Genomic DNA, 26138 nt, shown 5'->3' with positions numbered 1-26138 from the left:
GAAAAAGACTTTAAAATAAAGACTACTACAAGAGACAAAGAAGGGCACTACATAATGATCAAGGAATCAATCCAAGAAGAAAATATAACAATGGTAAACATTTATGCACCCAACATAGTACCACCTCAATACATAAGGGAAATGCTAACAGCCATAAAAGGGGAAATCAAAAGTAACAAAATCATAGTAGGGGACTTTAACACCCCAGTTTCAGCACTGGACAGATCATTCAAAATGAAAATAAATAAGGAAACACAAGCTTTAATTGATACATTAAACAAGATGGATTCAGTTGATATTTATAGGACATTCCATCCAAAAACAACAGAATACACTTTCTCCTCAAGTGCTTATGGAACTTTATTCAGTATAGATCATGTCTTGGGTCACAAATCAAGCCTTGGTCAATTTAGGAGAATTGAAACCGTATCAAGTATCTTTTCTGACCACAAGGCTATGAGACTAGATATCAATTAGAGGAAATAAATCTGTAAAAAATACAAACATATGGAGGCTAAACAATACACTACTACATAACCAAGAGGTCACTGAAGAAATCAAAGAAAATCAAGAAATACTTAGAAACAAATGACAATAAAACACTACAACCAAAAACCTATGGGATCCAGCCAAAGCAGTTAAAGAGGGAAGTTTAAAGTGATACAATACAAGAAATATCTCAAATAAATGACACGACCTTACATGTAAAACAATTTGAGAAAGAACAACAAACAACAACAACAAAACATCCATATTTAGCAGAAGGAAAAAAATCATAAAAGTCAGATCAGAAATAAAGGAAAAAGTAATGAAAGAAAGAAAGGATAAGATCAATGAAACTAAAAGCTGGTTTTTTGAGAAGGTAAACAAAATTTATAAACCATTAGCCAGATCCATCAAATAAAAAAGGGAGAAGACTCAAATCAATAGAATTAGAAATGAAAAAGGAGAAGTAACAAATGACACTGAAGAAATACAATGGATCATGAGAGATTACTACAAGCAACTATATGCCAATAAAATGGACAGAATCCAACAGCACATTAAAAGGATCATACACCATCATTAACTGGTGTTTATCCCAAGAATGCAAGGATTCCTCAATATACACAAATGATCAATGTGATACACCATATTAAGAAATTGAAGGATAAAAACATATGATCATCTCAATAGACGCAAAAAAAAAAAAAAAAAAAAAAAAACTTTGGACAAAATTCAACACCAATTTATGATAAAAAACCTCCAGAAAGCAGGCATAGAGGGAACTTACTTCAACATAATGAAGGCAATATATGAAAAACCCACAGCCAACATCATTCTCAATCATGAAAAACTGAAACCATTTCCCCTAAGATTAGGAACAAGAAAATGTTGTCCATTCTCACCATTATTATTCAACGTAGTTTTGGAAGTTTTAACAACAGCAATCAGAGAAGACAAAGAAATAAAATGAATTCAATTCAGGAAAGAAGAAACAAAGCTCTCACTGTTTGCAGATGACATGATACTATACATAGAGAACCCTTAAAATGCTACCAGAAAACTACTAGAGCTAATAAATGAGTTTAGGTAAAATAGCAGGATACAAAATTCTTGCACGGAAATCTCTTGCATCCCTATAATTCCTATAAACTATTGATGAAAATTCTGAAAGATAAATGAAGGAAACACTCCCATTGCAACAAAAAGAATAAAATACCTATGCATAACCCTACCTAAGGAGAGAAAAAATAAGATCTGTTTGCAGAAAACTAAAAGACACTGAGGAAAGAAATTAAAGATGGTACAAACAGATGGAGAGATATACCATGTTCTTGGATTGGAAGAATCAACATTGTGAAAATGACTATACTATCCAAAGCAATCTACAGATTCAAAGTAATCCTTATAAAACTATCAGTGGCATTTTTCACAGAACTAGAACAAAAAATTCCACAACTTGTATGGAAACACAAAAGACACCCAATTGCCAAAGCAATCTTGAGAAAGGAAAATGGAGCTAGAAGAATCAGGCTCCCAGACTTCAGACAATACTACAAAGCTACAGAAATGAAGACAGTATGGTACTGGCACAAAAACAGAAATATAGATCACTGGAACAGGATCAAAAGTCCAGAGATAAACCCACACACATATTGTCACATTATTTTTGATAAAGTAATCAAGAATATACAATGGAGAAAAGACAGTCTCTTCAATAAGTGGTGCTGCTAAAACTGAACAGCTACATGTAAAAGAATAAAATTAGAACATTCCTTAACACCATACACAAAAATAATCAAAATGGATTAAAGATCTAAATGTAAGGTTGGACACTATAAAAGTCTTACAGGAAAACATAGGCAGAACACTCTTTGACATAAGTCACAGCAAGATCCTTTTTGACCAACCTCCTAGAGAAATGGAAATAAAAACAAATGGGACCTAATGAAACTTAAAAGCTTTTGCACAGCAAAGGAAACAATAAACAAGGCAAAAATACAACCCTCAGAATGGGAGAATATATTTACAAATGAAGCAACTGACAAAGGTTTAATCTCCAAAATTTACAAGCAGCCCATGAAGCTCAATATCAAAAAAACAAACAACCCAATCCAAAAGTGGGCAGAAGAACTAAATAGACATTTCTCCAAAGAAGATATACAGATTGCCAACAAACACATGAAAGGATGTTAAACATCACTAATCATTAAAGAAATGCAAATCAAAACTACAATGAGGTATCACCTCACACTGTTCAGAATGGCCAACATCAAAATATCAGCAAACAGTAAAGGCTGGAAATGGTGTGGAGAAAAGGGAACACTCTTGCACTGTTGGTGGGAATGTAAATTGATACAGCCTCTATGGAGAACAGTATGAAGGTTCCTTAAAAATCTAAAAATAGAACTACTATATGACCCAGCAATCCCACTACTGGGCATATACACTGAGAAAACCATAATTCAAAAAGAGTCATGTACCACAATGTTCATTACAACTCTATTTACAATAGTCAGGACATGGAAGCAACCTAAGTGTCCATGGACAGATGAATGTTTAAAGAAGATGAGGCACATATGTACAATGGACTATTACTGAGCCATAAAAAGAAATGAAATTGAGTTATTTGTGGTGAGGTGGATAGACCTAGAGTCTGTCATACAGAATGAAGCATGTCAGAAAGAGAAAAACAAATACTGTATGCTAACACACATATATGGAATCTAAAAAAAAAAAAAAAAAAAGAAATGTTTCTTAAGAACCTAGGTGCAGGGCAGGAATAAAGATGCAGACATAGAGAATGGACTTGAGGCCACGGGGAGGGGGAAGGCTAAGCTGGGATGAAGTGAGAGACGGCCAGGTATATATATCCACTCCCCAATGTAAAATCGATAGCTACTGGGAAGTAGCCACAGAGAATAACGAGATCAGCTCAGTGCTTTGTGACCACCTAGAGGGGTGGGATATGGAGGGTGGGAGGGAGACGCAAGAGGGAGGAGATATGTGGATACATGTATATGTATGGCTGATTCACTTTGTTATAAAGCAGAAACTACCACACCATTGTAGTGCAATTATACTCCAATAAAGAGGTTAAAAATAAAGAAAAATAAAGGAGACAAAAAAGTAGGTAGGATGGTATGTCAATGACTGATAACCAGTGGGTACCCAAACATAAATTCATGAGTTACAAATCAAAGATACAATTCTTACAATTTTTTTCTCCCACGAATCTGAACTTATAAAGGAAGGCCAACAGTAGATTTTATTTTCCTTTCTCAACCAGACACCGCAGACAGAAATCTGGGAGTGTGGACTTCAGAAAGAATCCTTTCCATTTGCCAGCTTCTGCCAGTTTTATCAGGATCCTCTCTGCAGTCTCTGGGATGAGGGGGGTGACCCAGCAGGTCTTATCATGGTCACCAGAAACTGTACAGGAGAAAAAACACTTTTGTCTCTACCCTTCAGAGTGAGTGTTTGGCTGAGTCTCCTTTGTCTCTAGAGTACCTCATAAATGGATAAGCATATTTAAGTTAAAAGTTCTTCACTAGGGAGGAACACTCCCACCTCATTCTATGAGGCCACCATCACCCTGATACCAAAACCAGACAAGGATGTCACAAAGAAAGAAAGCTACAGGCCAATATCACTGATGAACATAGATGCAAAATTCCTCAACAAAATACTAGCAAACAGAATCCAACAGCACATTAAAAAGATCATAACCATGATCAAATGTGGTTTATTCCAGGAATGCAAGGATTCTTCAATATACGCAAATCAATCAATGTGATACACCATAATAACAAATTGAAGGAGAAAAAATATATGATCATCTCAATAGGTGCAGAGAAAGCTATGAACAAAATTCAACACCAATTTATGATAAAAAAAAAACCCTGCAGAAAGTAGGCATAGAGGGAACTTTCCTCAACATAATAAAGGCCATATATGACAGATCCACAGCCAAAATCATCCTCAATGGTGAAAACCTGAAGCCATTTCCATTAAGATCAGGAAAAAGACAAGGTTGCCCACTCTCACCACTCTTATTCAACATAGTTTTGGAAGTTTTAGCCCCAGCAATCAGAGAAGAAAAGGAAATGAAAGGAAGCCAAATGAGAAAAGAAGAAGTAAAGCTGTCACTGTTTGCAGATGACATGATACTATACATAGAGAATCCTAAAGATGCTACCAGAAAACTACTAGAGCTAATCAGTTAATTTGGTGAAGTACCAGGATACAAAATTAATACATAGAAATCTCTGGCATTCCTATACACTAATGATGAAAAATCTGGAAGTGAAATTAGAAAACACTCCCACTTACCATTGCAAAAAAGAGAATAAAATATTGAGGGATAAACCTACCTAAGGAGACAAAAGATCTGTATGCAGAAAATTATGACACTGATGAAAGAAATTAAAGATGATACAAATAGATGGAGAGATATAACATGCACTTGGATTGGAAGAATCAATATTGTGAAAGTTACTCTACTACCCAAAGCAATCTACAGATTCAATGCAATCCCTATCAAACTATCACTGGCATTTTTCACAGAACTAGAACAAAAATTTTCACAATTTGTATGGAAACACAAAACTCCCCGAATAGCCAAAGCAATCTTGAGAACGAAAAACGGAGCTGGAGAAATCAGGCTCCGTGACTTCAGACTATACTACAAAGCTACAGTAATCAAGACAGCATGGTACTGGCACAAAAACATAAAGATAGATCAATGGAACAGGATAGAAATTCCAGAGATAAACCCACGCACATATGGTAACCTTATCTTTGATAAAGGGGGCAGGAATGTACAGTGGAGAAAGGACAGCCTCTTCAATAAGTGGTGCTGGGAAAACTGGACAGCTACATGTAAAAATGTGAGATTAGAGTACTCCCTAACACCATACACAAAAATAAGCTCAAAATGGATTAAAGATCTAAATGTAAGACCAGAAACTACCAAACTCTTAGAGAAAAGTATAGGCAGAACACTCTATGACATAAATCACAGCAAGATCCTTTTTGACCCACCTCCTAGAGAAATGGAAATAAATACAAAAATAAACAAATGGGACCTTATGAAACTTCAAAGCTTTTGCACAGCAAAGGAAATCATAAACAAGACCAAGAAACAACCCTCAGAATGGGAGAAAATATTTGCAAATAAAGCAACGGACAAAGGATTAATCTCCAAGATTTACAAGCAGCCCATGCAGCTCAATAACCAAAAAACAAACAGCCCAATGCAAAAATGGGCAGAGGACCTAAATAGACATTTCTCCAAAGAAGATATACAGATTGCCAACAAACACATGAAAGAATGTTCAGCATCATTAATCTTTAGAGAAATGCAAATCAAAACTACAATGATGTATCACCTCACACCACTCAGAATGGCCATCATCAAAAAATCAAGAAACAATAAATGCTGGAGATGATGTGGAGAAAAGGGAACACTCTTGCACTGCTAGTGGGAATGTGAATTGTTACAGCCACTATGGAGAACAGTATGGAGCTTCCTAAAAAAACTCCAAATAAAAGTACCATATTACCCTGCAATCCCACTACTGGGCATATACCCTGAGAAAACCATAATTCAAAAAGAGTCATGTACCAAATGTTCACTGAAGCTTTATGTACAATAGGCAGGAGGTGGAAGCAACCTAAGTGTCAATCATCGGATGAAGGGATAAAGAAGATATGGCACATATATAAAATGGAATATTACTCAGCCATAAAAAGAAATGAAATTGAGTTATTTATAGTGAGGTGGATGGACCTAGAGTCTGTCATACAGAGTGAAGTAAGTTAGAAAGAGGACAAATACTGTATGCTTATATATATATATATATATATATATATATATATATATATATATATGGAATCTAAGAAAATATATGTCATGAAGAACCTAAGGGTAAGACAGGAATAAAGACACAGACCTACTAGAGAATGGACTTGAGGATATGGGGAGGGTGAAGGGTAAGCTGTGACAAAGTGAGAGAATGGCATGGACATATATACACTACCAAACATAAAATAGATAGCTAGTGGGAAGCAGCCACATAGCACAGGGAGATCAGCTCGGTGCTTTTTGACCACCTAGAGTGGTGGGATAGGGTGGGTGGGAGGGAACGAGATGCAAGAGGGAAGAGATATGGGAACATATGTATATGTATAACTGATTCACTTTGTTATAAAGCAGAAACTAACACACCATTGTAAAGAAATTATAGTAAGATGTAAAAAAAAGAAAAAAGTTCTCCACTGTGGCCACTGTAATTCGAGATTATCTTCAGTAAGTTTAGCCTTATTATTCAGCCTTAAAACTAAATTGTATTCACCTGAGGCCTTATAATGGACCCAAGTTATGTCAGACCCATCCCCACCCCAGACTCAGTCCACTTTCTAAGTTGGTTCCAGTTCAAACCCAGACTGAGTTCAGTTTCTAAATCAGACCCAGTCTGTCCCTGAAACCAGTCCGACCAGTGTTCAGGTTCTAAGTCAGATCCAGTATGACTTCAGCCGGTTTTAAGACTCTGCCCAGAAAAATAAATGCTCAAATAAACTCTCATAACACAAAAATTGTGTGTCTAGAATCTGAGAGAGCCTTGTCCGCCACCTCCAGAAGCAGCAAGAAAGCAGGAGCTAAGGGGATCCACAGGCATCCACGTCTGGTTACTTGTTGCCCCTGGGGGCCATTGGGGGTCTCCTTTGGTTCCCTCTTCTGACCCCAGCACTGTAAAAAGTCAAACTGAGGCACATTAAAATTTTGAGTTTATTTGAGCAAAAAGAAATTTTAGTCAGCCAGCATCTAAACCAGCTCCAAGGACCCAAATGGAGCTCCAAGGACCAAAATGAAAGACTTTTAGAAACAGAAGGGAGAGGGAACAAAGAAGTTATAGTAGGCAGGAAAGTGGGTTGGTTATTGCAAAGTTGCTTTTTTTGGTGGGGGGAGCGTATGGCAGGGGACTATCAGGCAGATTTCCTAGCTAGTGCTGACCAGGCGATTCCTGAACGACTGGTTTAAGATTCCATTTGTGGGAGAGCCGAAACCATACTTGAGTTTTGGTTTGGTGAAGTGACTTCATTTTGGACCTGTTGTCTTATTTTTAACAGGGGACATAACACACTGTGTTATAAATATTTACTTAGCTCTCTATGTAATGAGAACATAAGCTTCTAGAAATCACAGCCTATGTCTTTTATCTTTGAATTCCTACCCTTATTTTATCTTCAGAATGCAATCATTTATTTAATTGGGTAATAATGATTGATTACAAGACTTTGAAAAATAGAAATCATTATTTACATGTAAGTTATTTTCCTTGTCATTGAAACTCATAATTGCAGTCTCAACTTTCTTTGTGGACTGAATTTTTGTATATTATCATTTAAATGCAGTGGAGGAACTAGCAATTTCTTAGGAACATTTTGGTGAATATTCTTGTAAAGGAAAGAATCACCTTGGAATTTAAGAGAATTCTGATTTCCATACATCATGTTTGCTTCAAGCAGTGAGGATCTGTATGTGGTCAGATGGAGAAAAGCTGGGAAACATAGCTTTGCGGGCTGGACTGGAATTTAATATGTATTTTAAAATACAAATTGCATCTTCACATGGTGAGGTCCATGTGTGATGATAGAAAGAAAATCTGTATTTTTGTGAGCAGGTTTTCACTACAATAATCTTAAAAACACTATAAAATGGAGGTGCCAATAACCATGTGGAAATAACAGGAAGAAAAAAAAAATCACACTTAGCTTCTCATTTTCTTAATAATGGCTTCCTTATTTTTCTGAGTTTATTCCACCTAAACTTAGCTTGAATAATAATAAAATATGTATGTTTTAGTGATGAGGGTTTTTTTTTTTTCCTTTTTCCCTCCACTATCTCACCAAACAAAAGAAGTGAGGTGGTGAAAGACAGAGGACTAGTTAGTGGGGAAAAGGGAGCCAGAAACAGGGGAAGACAGATAGAAATGAGAACAGGAATAACAACATTCGAGTCTAATAGAAGAGACATGCAACACTGCTAGAAGAAGATGTCTGCATCATTTTTTTTAAGAGGGAGGAGTTTGATAGGTAAGATAACTATTCTCTGATTCATTCTTTGAACAAATAATCAATTACTGAATAATCACTTGTTTGGGGCTCATGAGATAGAGCAGTAAACAATGCTCAGGCATGGTCTTCTAGTGTTTACTCTCAGCCTATAATGAGAGACTCCTCCTTTCTGGCAGGTTCTGGATTTTAATTCTACAATATTGTTTAATGAATGGATTCAGTAACTTTATGCTGTGAGTCCTCACACACATCTCATGAAGGGTGATGTAGGGTAAGAGATGAGCTGCCACTAGAATAAATTCTGGAAGAGAGGGCACAGGCACCTGGTCAAGTACCATAGTTGAAATACCTTAAATCCAAGACATGACACAAGGACTTTTGGGGAAACACAAACATCCTGGCTGATGTTTCAGTTTACTCTGCCTAATCCATCTTCTCATATTTGATGGGTGAGGAAACAGAGTCAGCATCTTCTTATATAATGGAGTCATTTATTAATATTGTATAATTATTTTTGAGTATTAATGATTGGTGCATTTACATTCATTTCTATTTGAGTACAGAAATTACAATCTCATACACCTTGGTCATAGCTCCATAAACCTTTAAAAACATATGAGAAAATCACAATATTCTTTTTCCCTATTTCCTCTGTGTCTGGACCTGCAGTCTCAATCAAAAGAGAATGTTCTGGAAGGGAATGCCTGAAAGCCTTGAGACTATATGGTGTGCTCAGAGTGACAGGCTTTAGTTTGCTGTTGTGCTTTTCATCCTTAGCTAAGCCCACAGCTCTCTTCAAATGCCTGCCCCCAGGACATCCTCTGGGTATCTTCCCTTCTCCCACCAACAGCATCCACCGCCCTCCTTCTCAGGCTCATAGAAAAGCTGCTTAGATACTGAGCTGCCCCTTTGCTGCCCCTTCAGGTCCTGTTCTCAAATTTCTCCAAAGTACAGTCAATCTGAGCACAGACTGAGCTAGTGCCTCCCCAGCAAGCACAGCTATCAGCAGTCCCAGCCCTGCTTTCTCTCCAGCTGGTGATAAATGTTGTAATGAGAAGACCCCTTCTTTCACTATTTTTGACTTTACCTTGACTCTTAAAATATCCATCAGGAATTGCATTTTGTCTTTTTTTGTTTTGTTTGTTTGTTTTGTTTTGTTTTGTTTGTTATGAGAGTGACTTGAAGACTTATTGTACTTAAAGGTGTTTCTTGAGCCAGCGGGAGCTGTAATGGAGGGGAGGAAAGGGTGAAGTCTGAGTTCAGTAAAATTATTATGCATTGGGAACATTATTTTCTGAAAATGATTGGATATCTCCAGTTGACATGGAGTCAGCACAGGGTTCATTTCCTCACTCTCTTTGTTCTGGCTGTTCCTAGTCTCCTGACACTTCTCCAATAAGATATAATTCCAAAGCCATTATGTCTGATCATGTTTGTTCCCATATATACCCAATTCTTAAATTCCCCCAAAGAGGTTGATCTGAATTTAAAGTAAAATATGGATTACTCCATTCTTTAGCCAAATTCCCTATTGCCCTCAAATTAATGCTGCTGGCTGCCGAACAAACAGAGCTTTTCTGGTGAGGTGACAGAATCCCAGATTGTATTCTAAAGGAGACCATAAGAGTCATACAATGAGAAAACTAGGCCTAAAGATGCTGACGTATTAAACCAAGGTCACGCAGATCCTTAGTTGTATACTCAAAAAATCAAGTCCCCAAACCCCTAAACCAGGGTTTGTCCTATCTCATAGCTCTGTCTCACTTTCTAGTCATTTTTTAAATATCATTTTCATTTCAAACTGTCTCATTTACCCATAATGACAGCAGAAGGAAGGGCAAATTATTAAAATGCTAAGAAATGTTAAATTGTGCCTCATCTGACTCACATTTGAAAAGATTATTTTATTATATGCCTAGTGCAATGTAATTAAGACCACAGTCTGTACAGTGAGGGTGCCTGGGGTTGCAGTCCAACTCCACCAATTACTAGTTATGTAACCTTGGGCTAGGTGCTCACCTTTCCTGTTTCCTCATCCGTAAAATGGGGATAATAATCATACCTTCCTCATGGGCTATTGACAAGACTAATGTTAATGCATGTAAAGTGAGAAAAATGTTTGACATATGGTAAGAGCTAGGTAAGAATTGGTTTTTATTATTATCCGATGACAACTTTGGCACTGAGAATACTCTAAGTGGAAAAGATCAGAAGGAACTGAAAGTATTAGAATTTCATTCAATTTCTATCTCCATTCTGGCACTTATCTGCCTTGTCCTCTTCAACCATTATTTCTCTGTACCTAACTTGAGTCCTGAGGTGAATGTTTGTTTTATTATTTTACCTGCTTATGTACTTCAGGACCAAGCACTGTTCTCCAAAAAATTCATGCCCAGGTGATGGGTGGTGAGTCAGAGACTATGGTAGGGGACAAGTGTGCATGATCTAAGGTCAATAGAACAGAAAGTTGGATAGGAAATAGCACATGCCCCTTGTTGCATGATCTTTCTGTTATAATGGTATTGGAAATTAATTCATTAAAAAAATAGTATAAAGTGTCTAGAGTGTGCTAGGCACTCTTCACATCAATGGACAATGCAGATGAACACCTCTGCCCTCCTAGTGTTTATAGTCCATCAAGGGAAGATGCAAAACAAAATAAATAAGAAAATTAGATGTGTATTAACAATATGAAAAGTGCTGAAGAGGAAAATAATAGAGAGGAGGTGTGGAGGGTATTGAGAAAAGTTGGTTTAGCCAGGATGGGGAGGGAGGGCTTCACTGCATAAGTGACATTTGGGCAACATATTGCAAGGAACCTCAGGAGAGTACAATGCTGGCTAAGAGAAGAGCAAGTGAGGAGGCATGTGTGGGAAAGAGCTTGGTGTGTTCAAGCGACAGCAGATGATCAGAGTGACTGTGACTCAGCAAATGGGAGTAAAAGTGGTCGATAGTCTGAGTGAGGTCCAGGGGGTACCAGAGGCCCAGGTCATGTTGACCCAGAAGACATTGTCAGGCAAATGTGGGTGTTTTGAGCAGGTGAACGACATGTCCTGACTTACATATAACAGAATTACTCTGCTGGTTATTTTGAAAATACACTGTGCCAGAGACATTGCAAGCAACATCCCATTTAATTACATCCTCTACTTGGTGGATTGTTTTTTCCAAGATGAAAATCGAGGCATATACAGGCTTGTAGTAACAGATCAGGGATTCAAATTCGGATATTCCATTATTTCCTTAACCATTATTTCCTTCTGCCTCCTACATTCTTTTAAACTGTAGTCATATCACGGCTCTGGAAGAACTTTTCATTTTCCAGCAGTCTTCTTCTCCTTTATTCCATTTGCATTTGTGAATTAGAGAAGATCTGCATGTTTACCCCATTCACATAATAACCTGGAAAAAATGTGTATGGAAACCAGATGTCAGCTCTCCAGGCATGTGTGTTAGCCTGACAAACTGATGTGAATTACATGAGTTTATATAAGCTATGCTGAGATTATCCCAAAGATAATATGGATCAATATTGTAAGGAGAAGCTGAGATAAAGTGAGGGCTTAAGGACATATCAGGTCCATCTTCTTCAGAGAGGACAGCTTTATTTTAGGAATACTCCAAAATCAGTTATTTGCTTAGAACCCAGAGGAGAGTATCCCATAGACAAGACGTTAGGTGTGTAGATGGGCACACAAAATCAGTTTAATTCACCATGTGCTGTAACAGCCTTCACCCTGGCTTTTTGAGACACCCTCTGCCCTCACTCCAACAATCTGTCTATTGTCAAGTCAAGTAGACTGCTTTTCTCTTCAATATTCTTTCTTTAAATATATTTCCTATTTTGCTTTCCCCCTATCTCTAATAGATGCTATTTCCCTATCTGTAGATGTTATTATTCTTATCAGTATTTTTAAAAATAGTAATTTTTCTTCCAGTATCTTCTCACTTTATTTTTTTTCTTAATATGACCTCACTACAATAGATAATTATCTATTGCCAACAGGATTAAGCATCAATCCAGTGCTAACTTTCTAATCTATGACTCTGTCTTGTTATCTGCTTCTCTCTATATTCCTTTCAAATTTAATTGTTCATTTTCTCTCCAATGAAAACTATACTTTTCCACTTTTATGATTTTGCCTATGCTTTAATTTTTTTTTCTAATTCTACTATCCACTATCAGAATTCTTTTTGCAAACAACACCTCACAATACCTCTTCTGTTTTTTAACTCAGGACAGGCTTGTACTTCAGACAAAAAAATTCAATTGCTAAGCACAACAATTTATTTCTCACTCATGAGAAAACTGCTGTGGGTCTAGATCACTGTACAGGGCACTGTCCTTGTGATGGCTCAGAGTCCAGGGAAGAACTTATTGAAATGACACTTCTATATCAACAATCAGTTTCAATCACAGCCCACTGACCAGAGCTAGACACGTGGTTCCACCAAATAATAAGGTGGAGTGGTCTCAGAAATGAACCCTGTCATATGTTTGGAAGAAAAGAATACCAAATATGAGTGAGCACTAGAAGTTTCTATTTCATCCATGGAGTCTTTCCCTGTTGCCTTAAATGATAATAATAAGGTTATTTGTGACTATGTCCCCTGCTAATAGGAAGGCAATACTCTGTAATTGCATTTAAATGAATCTCACGAAGGCATATCCAGGATCATTAGGAAGGGCCCACTTTTTCTCTGACTTGACCAGAGATGCAGTAACAGTCTCAGATTTGACAGTCTCTGCTTCTAAACTCTCTTCTTATACCTGTTACCTGGTAAGGATCATGGTCTTAGAAACTGATAAAGGAAATCTGATTAATGCTGGGTCATCAAACGTTTCTCAAAGATATTTTGTTACTCAGAGAGCTTCCTTATAGCCTCTCATATGAAAAACAAGACTATACCTTTTACTGATTTTTACCTTGACTATGAATTATGAAAGAGTTTAGCTCTCTTCAATATGGTGGAGGAACAGCCTTTCCTAAAACAGAATACCAAATATTCCCAAAAATGACATACAAAATAGGAAACCTACCATAAATAACAACTTGGGGACAACATCTCTAATTCCAGAATCCTTCTCTGTATGGAAAGCTCTGAGGGAGAGACAACATTCCTCTGACTATTCCAGAAGTTATACATTCAGCTAGGTGATTTTTGCAACCCACTGTGCTAAAGGCATTTCTGGCAAAGTGGATATTTGAATATGAGAGGGAAATGAGACAATATTGAGCCCAGATACTCCAGGCAAAATTTTAAATGGAAGCACAGAAGCATCTTTGTCTTGTAGCATCTTGAACAGAACTTCCGATAAGGCGATCTGGTTCCCAGAGCACAAATTGTTTGAGTTTGTATTGGGTTTGGGCCATTAAGCCTAAGTTATAACTATCTGGCATAGGCCTCTTCCCAATTAACTGAACTATGAATCCTGAAGTCAATTTTACAAGTTGAGAGAAATCTTCAGACAAAATAGCAGTAGAGTATACATAGCAAGTACTTACTCAGGAAGGATTCTTCGAGGTATTCTAGAGGCTGTAAAGGTGGGGTTTGAGTGTACCCTGTTTCCACCATACTCTGACCTATTACAGAAAAGCACAATGGGCAGAAAAAACATTGTGATCACAGACACTTCATCTGATACTAATACCTATATCTTCACTTGACACAAACTCTATTGTGTCTCATAAGAAGTAGTAGGTATGGTCTCTGGCAAGAAAATATGATGTCCTGTGTCTACACAAGTGGATTTAAAACATTTGGGATCATGAACTTCTTTAAAGAACTGATAAGATCTCCTTGGATCTTATGGATCTTCTGGTAGGATCTTATGGATCTTTTACCTAGATACATGCAGACAATTTGAATATATTTTTAAGAGTTTCATAACCATCTGAAGCACCAAATGATATCCACGGATTTAAGACTAAAGATGTTATCAACTGATAACCAGTTCCTGCAATCACTTTTGTATTTATGTACACAGAAACAAATGTACACTGCAAATAGTTATGCTGGGGAAAATGAGTTCCTCATCTTTCCTAGGCTCATCTAAAGATCCCAGAAGAATAGGCAGTGCCATTCCCAAATCAACATATTCCCCAGCTTCTAACAACTAATACTCACCATGTGAGGGCTCAGAGACATTTCAAATCACTGACTCAAACTTAACTGAATCAGGAAATCCTCCAGTGGGATTTAGTTAAGTTCCCTTGCTCTAGTTTGTTTTTAAATTTATTTATTTATTTTGGGCTGTGTTGGGTCTTCGTTTCTGTGTGAGGGCTTTCTCTAGTTGTGGCAAGCGGGGGCCACTCTTCATCACGGTGCGCAGGCCTCTCACTATAGGGGCCTCTCTTGTTGCGGAGCGCAGGCTCCAGATGCGCAGGCTCAGTAGTTGTGGCTCATGGCCTAGTTGCTCCACGGTATGTGGAATCTTCCCAGACCAGGGCTCGAACCTGTTTCCCCTGCATTAGCAGGCAGATTCTCAACCACTGCGCCACCAGGGAAGCCCTTGCTCTAGTTTTGACTACTGATCATTTATATATATATATATTTTCAAATCTGCTTTTCTGTCAATCAGTTCTGGGACTTATCCTCTGAGAACATGAAATGATAACTCTCAAATCTCCAATAAGCCATTGTTTTGTTCTGGCTCAGTTTATAAGATTGGGCTTTTGCTTTGGTGTAAACTTCTTCTATCTTGTACCGTAAATTGAGCTCCATTTCTTCTCCAGATATGCAGTCAGTGATGAGATCCAGCTAATTGCTCCTCCATTAAGGATGTACCATCCCAGATCTAATAATAGCAAGCTGCTTATTGTGCCCTAAACATACCTCTCTGCCTTTGCCTATATTGTCTGGAACTCTGTCTGGAGTGTCCTTCTCAGCACGCTTGTCTTTTGAATCATACTCTTTACCCCCATAATCACATTCAGGATTTAATCTAAAAAAAAATTTCCTGAGATTATTTCCTCCAAACCAGGTTAAGTCTACTTCTCCATTCTTCTATAATTTCTGCACAACTTGTCATAGAACTTTCTCTGTTATATTTAAATGACCTCATTATGTGTTTGGCATTCCCTTAGATGATGATCTTCTATGTGTAGAAATAGTGACTTCTTCTTTTTGTCCCCTGCACTTATCATAATACTGGACACTTCTAGGTACTGCCCCTATAGCCCCAGCTTTGTTTCCCTATCTACCTGTATATGCTCCCTGATGATGATGACCCAACTGGTAATGGAGATATTATAATTCTTTATATACTCTGCCTTTTGTGTCCAGAACTCTATTTAGAGAACATCTTTACAACTAGCGAGAGTACCTCAACCACGAATAACCAAAAGTGGCTGCTTTTAGTAAATGATGAGAAAGGATCAGGAGGAAGGAGAATTGTGATTGGTCAACAATATCACCTGGGGCCTCTAAAATATAAACCGACAAGCCACATGTCAACATTCATCTTCCAACAATGTGAAAGAGTTTTATGATAATCTCAATACTGTTTCTCTGTTCATCTATGCTTTTCTGCTATGAGTAACCCAAACGATCCTATGTGAGAATTATTTTGAGTCAGGATGTCAGTGAGACAGTGCCAGAGCTGGCAGAACCAAAGGCAGAATGTGGTGATGCCAATACGTGAGGAAAGACCTCTAAATTTCTACTTTTCTATTTTCCTCTCACAACAAGTAGGCTTAAAGCAACTAAACTTTGACCATCATCAGGGAAGATTGGCAATAGACAGAGGCATCTCTGCACTGCACAGTTCTAGGAGGTACCATTGAAAAATGAGGTAGTTAGAAATAACGAGGAATAATAAAGTAGCTGCTTTAATGGAAAGCTTATAAGGTAGAGAGCTGTAAGACAGAACAACTCTATAGCTGTTATAAAGTTAATAAATACAAATAAAACCATTACTATAACATAGTGGCAATATAAAGTGAAATTATAATTTTTGTGGTACAGATTCTCATTGTGATGGGGATTCCAAGGAAGAAGGAAACCATGTGATAGAGAAGTTTCCAGAAAACTAGGTGGAGCTTGAATTTCAACTGGAATACAAGAGACTATTGCCCTGACATGGAACACTGCACTCCATGCTGAGATTTCAAAGGTATATGGGCCTATGTAACTGGGTTCCAACCCTGGATCTGCTCTGAAACTTTAAACAAAGAACAAAAAAGAATAAGGATATAGAGAGACATGCTGTACAAATAAACAAGTTAGCCTATGTAAGGCTTACGGCCCATTTTCAGACACATAGTTGATGCTCCATTGATTTACTATAACCTCTCCTCTTGTCCAGGTTTCTTTTTCTTTTTTTTTTAACCTATGAAAATAAGTCTCTCTGGTACAACCATTATGGAGAACAGTATGGAGGTTCCTTGAAAAACTAAATATAGAGCTACCATATGATACAGCAATCCCACTCCTGGACATATATCCAGAGAAAACCATAATTTAAAAAGATACATGCACCCTGATTTTCATTGCAGCACTATTTACAGTAGCCAAGGCATGGAAGCAACTTAAATATCCACTGAAAGAGGAATGGATAAAGAAGACGTGGTACATATATACAATGGAATATTACTCAGCCTTAAAAAAGAATGAAATAATGACATTTGCAGCAACATGGATAGACCTAGAGATTATCATACTAAATGAAGTAAATTAGACAGTGAAAGACAAATATCATATGATATGGCTTATACATGGAATCTAATTAAAATGATACAAATGAACTTATTTACAAAATAGAAATAGACTCATAGATCTTGAAATCAAACTTATGGTTACCAAAGGGGAAACATGGTGGGGGGGAAGTGATAAATTAGAAGATGGGGATTAACAGATACACACTAGTATCTGTACTTTGCTGTACACCTGAAACTAACACAGCATTGTAAATCAGCTATACTCCAATAAAAGTTAAAAAAAAAGTACCTCTCGTTATCCTGAGGATACCCCTGGGAGTAGGAAAACATTAACTTACATTGATAATGAAGTTCAATTACTGATATTAGATCTTGTCTTCATAGTAGAAGAGATGTTAAGTGGGAAGAGCACTTCTTTGGGAAGCACCCAAAGAAGATGGGACACCACAGAGAGACAAAATCATGGGAACAAGGGAGGATACTGACTTTCCAGTCTTGCCTGTGCCCAATGATTCTAACAGAACTGATTGTGGTCAGATAGAAAGAGAAGAGATTAGGGGCATTTCTACAAGGAACAGAGCTCACAAATCTTAGAAGTAGACATTTAGAACACTAGTTTGACTAAAGTAAATAGTTTGTGTTAAGAAGAATATTTTGAGACAAATTATTTAAATAGAAATAAAAACACAATATAGCCCTAACTCTAGACAATGCACATACATCATTAAAATGAAATGTTACTTATTAGAACCCAGGGGATGAAAGGTGGGGAAGTTTGATGTAGTAAGGAAATTTAAAATCCCTCTGGAAGATTGAGTAGTTTGTCCAATGTATTTACAAAGCCAGGTCATGCAATGGTCACTTAAATTTAATGCCCCAAACTCCAGAAAGCCCATGTCAGAAAAATCAAATAAAGAATTACAGTCCTTGAAAGGGAAAAGAAAAAAAAAAGGAGAAAAAGAAGGAGAGAAAGAAAGAGGGAAGGTGGAAGGAAGAAAGGTAAGGGAAGAGACAGACAGAGAGAGAGAGAGAAAAGAGAGAGAGGGGTTCTACAGGTAAGGAAACTTGCCAACACTGTTGTAAATTTTCCTTTAAAGAAAGTTGACTTAACAAGTCTAGAAAACTTTTTTTCCTTCTCCAGTATCTGAGGCTTGTGTGCCAGCCAATAAGCATCTACCATCTTGGAAAGAATTCTTGCACTCATTCCTACAAAGTCACAGGGTAATATGATACACAGAAAGGAACACAAAAAAGGAGACAGCCTCTCCACAACTCATGGCCTGGCCTGTCCTCAGTGCTCCAGAAGCCACAGTGGACACCACTGATAAGGTCACACAGGAACTTTCTGTGAGCTCTGAGTTATTGAATACAATGATGTAGGACAAGCAAATAAGGATCATCTCTTGTTGAAATGTTATACCTGGCTTAAATCACCAAGCAGTATTGGAATATGGCATTTCCTTTTCAGTCCCTGGCAATAATGAAATTTCTCAGTCAGAACATGGCAGTTGTACAAGGGTTGCTTGGGAGATGATTTTGAGTAGCGTGCCCACTGATAATAAAAACAATGGCTCAAAAGAGGCCAAAGGCACGTATCTGGATCAGCCTGTATCTACAGGTATAACAGATGCTAATAAGACTGGGATGGAACAGAGACTTTCTGGTCTTTATGTAAAGCTATTCTCTGACAGTGAGGAAGAGAGAGAAAGCCATTGGTACTGTTGGCCTGCTTTTTTAGATTTCCTGCCTATGGTTTTTCCATAGGATTCCTCAATCTTTAGATGTTTTGTGAGTGCCTATCCTGTGATAAGCATGATGTATGGTTTTGGGATACAGAGTGAGACAAAATAGATAAGCTTCCTTTCCATTATGACTTTACCATCTTCATAATTTGGTTTATTTTCACTTGAAAACAGTGGACTATAAGCAACTACCCCTTCTGAAATGTTTTGTTCTCTAAAACTTAATTTTATTCCTGATGCTTTTTTGCATAGATTTTTCACATTTTGAATTAAATAGCCAGGCAAGTGACTATGTATGAAGTACCTAAGTCCCTGGTATATCATATACTCCCATGAGGGTATGCCCTGAGTCTGTTTTGTTTCCCCAAGCCCATCTAACAAAAATTTGCTTCTTTAATTACATAAGGGAGAGTTTGATTGATTGATTCTCTAGTTAAAACTCAGCCACCTCCCATACAGAATTCAATGCAGCTATGGTTGAGAGCACAACATATGTGAGCAAGAGTGTTTGAACTTAAATTCTGAACAACTTGGAGCATCTCCCTCACCCTTCTGTGCCTCAGCGTTCTCATCTGTGAAGCAGGAATAAAAGTAGTACTTACTTTATTAGGTGTTCCCAACATACAACTACATGCATAAAACTACATGTATAAAACTTAGAAGAGAGGAGGGCATCCAGTCAATGCCATCTAAGTGGTAGCTACTAGGGTTATTATATTATTTTTTTATTTTTATTTTTGTTTTTGTTTTTGTTTTTTGCGGTACGCGGGCCTCTCATTGCCGCAGCCTCTCCCGCTGCGGAGCACAGGCCCCGGACGCGCAGGCCCAGCGGCCATGGCCCACGGGCCCAGCCGCTCCGCGGCATGTGGGATCCTCCCAGACCGGGCCACGAACCTGCGTCCCCTGCATCGGCAGGCAGACTCCCAACCACTGCACCACCAGGGAAGCCCTATTATATTATTTTTATAAGTTGCATGACAGCCTCTCTTTTACACAAGCTTACGTACATGAGTTGAGGTGCTTGCTATTTGTACATTTAATTTTTTTAAGAGAAGTATGCTTCAAATAACTTGTTCTTTTACCTCCTTAAATATGTATAATTTCATGTGCTCCACTATATGGTTGAGGGTGTCTGACCATAGTAACCATGTGACATAACAACAGTGCCTTCCTCTAGATTGTATTGCCTTTTCTGTAAAAATATTTACTAACTTATGGACTACATGAATATCTCCAAACCAAATACTTTGGAAATGAAGAGGAATTATAACAAACATAACAAGTGATTGAATGGAGATAGTAGGAGGAGACTGACAAAGTGTAGAATACATGCAGGGAAATTCTAGGTTTTCTCTATTATAGAGAGGCCTTGTGTCATCTTGAAGATGTATCTACAGGCCAGATGATTTTCTGAAATATTCTCATGAAATGTTGGTATTTATGGTGGCCCATTCTTCTCCATATCCCCCCTGGATTTGGATTGGGGTCCTTTTAGATACTCTGGGTACTGAGAGGAAAGGAAGCTGGCAGCTTAATTTATTACAATAATTTATGTGTTTAATCTTCCTTTTTAAATGAACCCTGTGGTTCTGCAACTGGTACATACAGTATTTATAAATACAATTAATACAGTGTCCATTTTCTGGAGGGGGATCAAACAAAACAAGAAGAATGACATTAAGTCAACCAAAAGCAGCTGGCCAGACTCTGCAGTCAACAGTTTATGAGCAACTGTAGCTCTGTTGCCCTCATTAAATAACTATGTGGAGTCAGAAAATCATGAGACCTTCAGGTCTTAACTGACCCAGACCTGCACTTTCAGATAGGTGAAAGTCTAGCCAAGGAAAATACCCAAGAGTTCCAGCCACACAAACATGATAAACCATTTTAGATAGAGCTGACTTGCCTTCAGACATCAAAGGGGTATTTTGTACTCTACAGGTCTATGGGATTGAGTGAGCACTGTGGTGGGTGAATGGAATTGTTCATCATAATCTTTTCTTTTAAGATACTTGAAACTTAGGGTGTGAAGTGTGGTGGAGATGGAGTGTGTACTTCCCTACTCCACCTAAAGCCAACAGAATGACGTAGCAATATGAGTTGTTCCCAGAATGACTAGTAACATCATTTTTTCATATATAGAAAGGGCTGAAGATGCTGACCTGTAGAAGGGGACAAACAGCAGGTGAGGGGGAGCTGTCATCAACTCTCATTCTGGTGCAGTACAAAGAAAACACCAGACTCTGCCCTACAAACTTCCCAAACATGGACAGGCATCTTTTTACCTGCACTAGAAGCATCTATTTCAAAATTATCTGGGTCAACACAAGCTGAGTTTTAAGCCCCACAAAGAGTATAAGGATCATTGTAGAGGAAAAAAGATGTGAAAAGAACAGAAGGAGGAGGGAAAAGGAGGTAGTGATGAGAGCTGGGCAAATCACATTCTTCATCTCCATCAATCTGATTTCTTCCAACATCTGATCATTTTTTTATGAAAAAAAAAACTTCATAAAAAGCCTTGAGGTATGTGTAATCAAATGTCAACATGCAGCTAATGCTTCAAAAGGTGTATTTAGTAAATAAAAAGAAAACTTTTAATACCATCATGGATGACCATGAAAAATGCATCGAAAGCCTTACAAAAATAAAAGTTAGTAAGTAAATAAGTAAGTAAATTGATAAATAAAATTTTATGAACAATGTGCACTGATTTCTTTTTTAGCAGATAGGCATAAATGTAAGCATTTTAGTTTGATAATCGACATTTCAGAAATAAGGAAACATCTATACCTAACAGTTGAATCCTTTAGAAATAAGATTCAGATTAAGTGGACACCTTTAAATGTAAATCTTGAGAGTATATAATGAATAACCAACAATCAACTACCAAAAACTCTAATTATAAGGCAAGTAGCACTTTTTTTCTTGACAAATGATCTTTCCACTATTTTGTAATGACAAGCTAAGAAGATCTAAGGGGAATTTAATAAAACAAGAATAATTTGACCTGAAAAATGAGAGGGAGTGGCAAGAATTCATAAAGGATATCAACTCACTTCCTTTAAAATCATAAAGAAATGGCCATTTATTACAGTAAGAAAATGTTGACCAGATAGAAAGAAATAGTTGGTGGGAGTGAGAATCTGCAGTAAACCTGTGCTACAGGAATACATTTTACACAGTATAACTGGTTCTCGAATCATCTGTCTGGAGCAGTTAAATTTAATCTTGCTTAAAAGAAGATGAAAAACTGGTTGAACTTTCAAGGTTCTACCCAGTTTTGTGAGATTGTGAGCTGGAAATAATGAAACCATATGACCTTCATGAAAATCCCTGTTTCTTTTCCCACTTTTCATTGGCAGTGGGACCTTAGGGGACCAGGACACAAGTTGTTCCACCAGAGGTGTTACTGATGACATTTCTATAGAATGTTTCTCCTTCTCAAAGAATCATAGATACAAGCATTAGAGAATGCCTACTGCTCCCTTTCTCTGTTCCCCAGAGGACTTGCAGAATTGCTTCGAAAGTTCTTTCCTGCTATGTCCAGTCAAGTTTCAAATATACCAAGAAATTAAATATGCTTCAAGCCTTTGGTTAGCTCTTCTGTATTCTAATAGATCTCCTATTTAGAATATGCTCCTCAAATCAAACCCACTGCAAAAGAAAATCATCCCATTCCTCTTACAAATCTGTAAGAGGAATGGTCTTCTAGAATTGTTTAGTAACTTCTTCCTCTGTGTCTTTGGTCACTGCTACCAGAGGAAACTAATCATGTTGATGACATTGTCATCAGCTGGTTGACAAATGGAGTTTGGTCCATTTTGAATTTCAACCATACCATTCAGATGGCTTATTTGTCACCATCTCTCTGAGGCATCTAGATTCCCACAACATAAACACCAAAAGGTAAATCTGGGCTGCAACCTAGATGGATTATGAGAGGTGTTGGGGAGAGCTGCTACACTTGGCATCAACTCACTTCTCAGTTTTCAGGTAGAAGACACACAGAAGACCCCATCTTGGCCCCATCCACATGGACTAGAGCTGCTGCTGGAAACTTGTCCCTCTTTAAATAAATATTTTGCAATAAGGGAGAGAAAAAATCAGTCCTATTAATCTCTTTGTGCTCAAATGAACCTGGCTGATCATTACAGCCTGTGTGCATGTGTATGTGTGTGTGTGTAGTTATAGTTATATCTAGTTATATATTTTGTTTCTTACTAAAGGGATGGTTGAATAGAACTATCTGGTTTAAAGGATGAGCCTGACTGATTACTGTAATTCATAGGGCCTTAATTAGCTGCACAAACCATTAGCTACAATTAGACTATTATAAAACACTTGATGCGCTATGTCAACCATGGGGCCTCATTTATTCTTGTGGCAGGGATCAGGAAGGGGGAGTGCAGGCACACTATACTGCCAAGCATGCTAATAAAGAATGATTTTTGATTTAAGATGTTGCCGATAGTGCCTCAAAATTAATCTCAATAGCTGTCTAATTTGTGTCGGTGGATGGTATATTTATTGTAAAATGACACCAAAGCTAAATGAGTTACCTGAAGCAGGAGCGTTAATGTCAGTGCCTGGATATTCAACTCCATATGCTAGGATACTGTGCGACACTGGTGCCAAGTGCTCCTGGGGGACCTCATCTGTCTCCAAAAGTTCAGCAACCATCCAGCCCCTAGGTTCTTCATGAAAAGATGAAGACCTACTAGAGAATGGACTTGAGGACACGGAGAGAGGGAAGGGTAAGCTGGGACAAAGTGAGAGAGTGGCATGGACATATATACACTACCAAACGTAAAATAGATAGCTAGTGGGAAGCAGCCGCATAGCACAGGGAGATCAACTTGGTGCTTTGTGACCACCTAGAGGGATAGGATAGGGAGGGTGGGAGGGAGGGAGATGCAAGAGGGAAGAGATATGGGGATATATGTATATGTATAGCGGATTCACTTTGTTATAAAGCAGAAATTAACACACCATTGTAAAGCAATTATACTCCAATTAAGATGTTAAGGAAAAAAAAATCTCAGCAACCTGACTTCCACTGCATGATACTTAAATAATAATAATACAGGAAAAAGAGGATGAAATGGACAGACACTATCTAGGACAGGAAGAGACAAAGAGAGGTGAGAAAAGGAGAGAGAGAGAGATGGAGCGAGGAACCTGCAGAGAGGTATTGTTGCAATAAGAGTTTCCTAGGGCAAAGTTTAGCTCAAGATAATTATGGAAATGATGATAGCAGAGCACAAGGTGTCATACAGGAGGTTTTCCATTAAAGAAGAAGAAATGAAAGAGACATGATAGTGGGTAATAGTCCCCAAGGGAACAGAAGGAGAGCAGGACACATCCTTTTTCACTCAAAGATATATTACCCATTTACAGTGGCTTTGAAACTACAAATTTCATTCATGTTCATTAGAACTTCCCAGTAAGGGTGGGAGTCAGCAGTGGCTGTGAGGAAGCTTTGGTACAGAGGACAGGGGATAATCCCCTACCCACAGTCACATGGTCAGTTATGAACACCAGCAGGGCTAGAATTCAGATTTCCTAAATTGGTGTTTGTATTTTCAGGTAATAGTTTGAAGGTGGTTCCCAAACCTGGCAAAACATAAAACAAAAGAAAGGAAAGAAGGAAGGAAGGAAGGAAGGAAGGAAGGAAGGAAGGAAGGAAGGAAGGAAGGGAAGGATGGAAGGAGAGAGAGAGAGAAAGAGAAAAGAAAGAAAGAAAGAAGGAAAGAAAGAAAGAAAGGAAGAAAGAAAGGAAGAAAGAAAGAAAGAAAGAAAGAAAGAAAGAAAGAAAGAAAGAAAGAAAGAAAGAAAGAAAGAAAGAGGGAGAAAGAAAGAAAGGTTATTCTCAGCCTTCCCCAGACTTTCTGGATTAGAAACTTGAAGTGGTAGTGAAGCTGAGGAATTTCTATTTTCAGCAGTCTCCCCAGATAATCAATTAGATTTGGAAACCACTGCCTAGACCAGTGGTATTTAAACTTGAGTATGTCTCATATTCAGTCTCCATTGGCTGTATCCTACCCGAAGCATTTCCAACTCAGCAGTTTCTAGAGGTCTGAGAATTTGCATTTCTAATATTGATATATTTCTAGGTAATGCTTAAGCTTCTGGTCCAAGTACTATGTTTTGTGATGCTCTGAACAATGGCTCCACAGTAGAATCACATGGGAATCTTTTAAAAATCTGATGCCGAGATTGTGCCTCCACTGAATTAAGTCAAAAACTGGAGTGTGTTGACTGAAAACTTAATCTAAGAAAGAAATGGAAAATTTTATTCAAGCCAAATTGCGGATTATAACCTGGGAAGAGCATCTCAGACAGCTCTGAGAACTGTTCTGCTTGTTAGAAGTCAATGCACAGTTATATAAGTTTTTTGAGAGAGCTATACATTATATATTATTGACAGTTTACACAATCCAGATCTAAGCGTCATCATGGCCCCTTATAAGATCAAGAAGGAATGTTATCTTTTAAGAAGTTGTCTTGTTGATGCTAGAAGAATGTAGTTCTTTATGGTTAAGCAGGTATTTCCGCCAATGGGGAAGGTTAGGTTGACACATAATGCAGATAAAAAATGCACAGTAGAGGAGAGAGAGGGGGCCAAAGGGCAGAGAAAAAATATATATATTTAAATTTTTCTTATCTTGCCATAAAATATGAATTTTATTTCACAAATGTAACTTAGGTATCTGCATTTTACAAATCTCCCCAGGTGATTTCTATGAGCAGTCCGGGCTGAGCACTGCCTTTGTACAAAACCCTCTTGAATTAGTACAATTCAATTAGCATCTGTTATGGACAAGATATGTGTTGTGTCTTCCAGGTAATAATCAGTATTACAAATTAGTGCATAAGTTTAGCTACATTGATTTATTTTTTATTTTATTTTATTTTTTGCTGATTAATAAGAATTATTTCTTTTGACAGAAAATAAAAATGATAGAACACAAAATGTCAGGCTTAGCCCCTGAACTGGCCTATTTGGCCAAAATTATTAGTTATTTTTTTTTCTCATACCTTGGTCAATGGAACACTTCAGAATATCCCTTGGCAATTCCCAAATTCAGATTCCTAGGCCATGCCTAAACCAGATGAATCAGTATCTGTGACATGTGGCCTAATAGTCTGCATTTGAAGAAGTTCCCTGAACCAC

This window comes from Phocoena sinus, chromosome 14 (genome assembly GCF_008692025.1).
Source record: "Phocoena sinus isolate mPhoSin1 chromosome 14, mPhoSin1.pri, whole genome shotgun sequence".
NCBI lineage: Eukaryota > Metazoa > Chordata > Mammalia > Artiodactyla > Phocoenidae > Phocoena > Phocoena sinus.
This window is presented reverse-complemented; position numbering follows the sequence as displayed.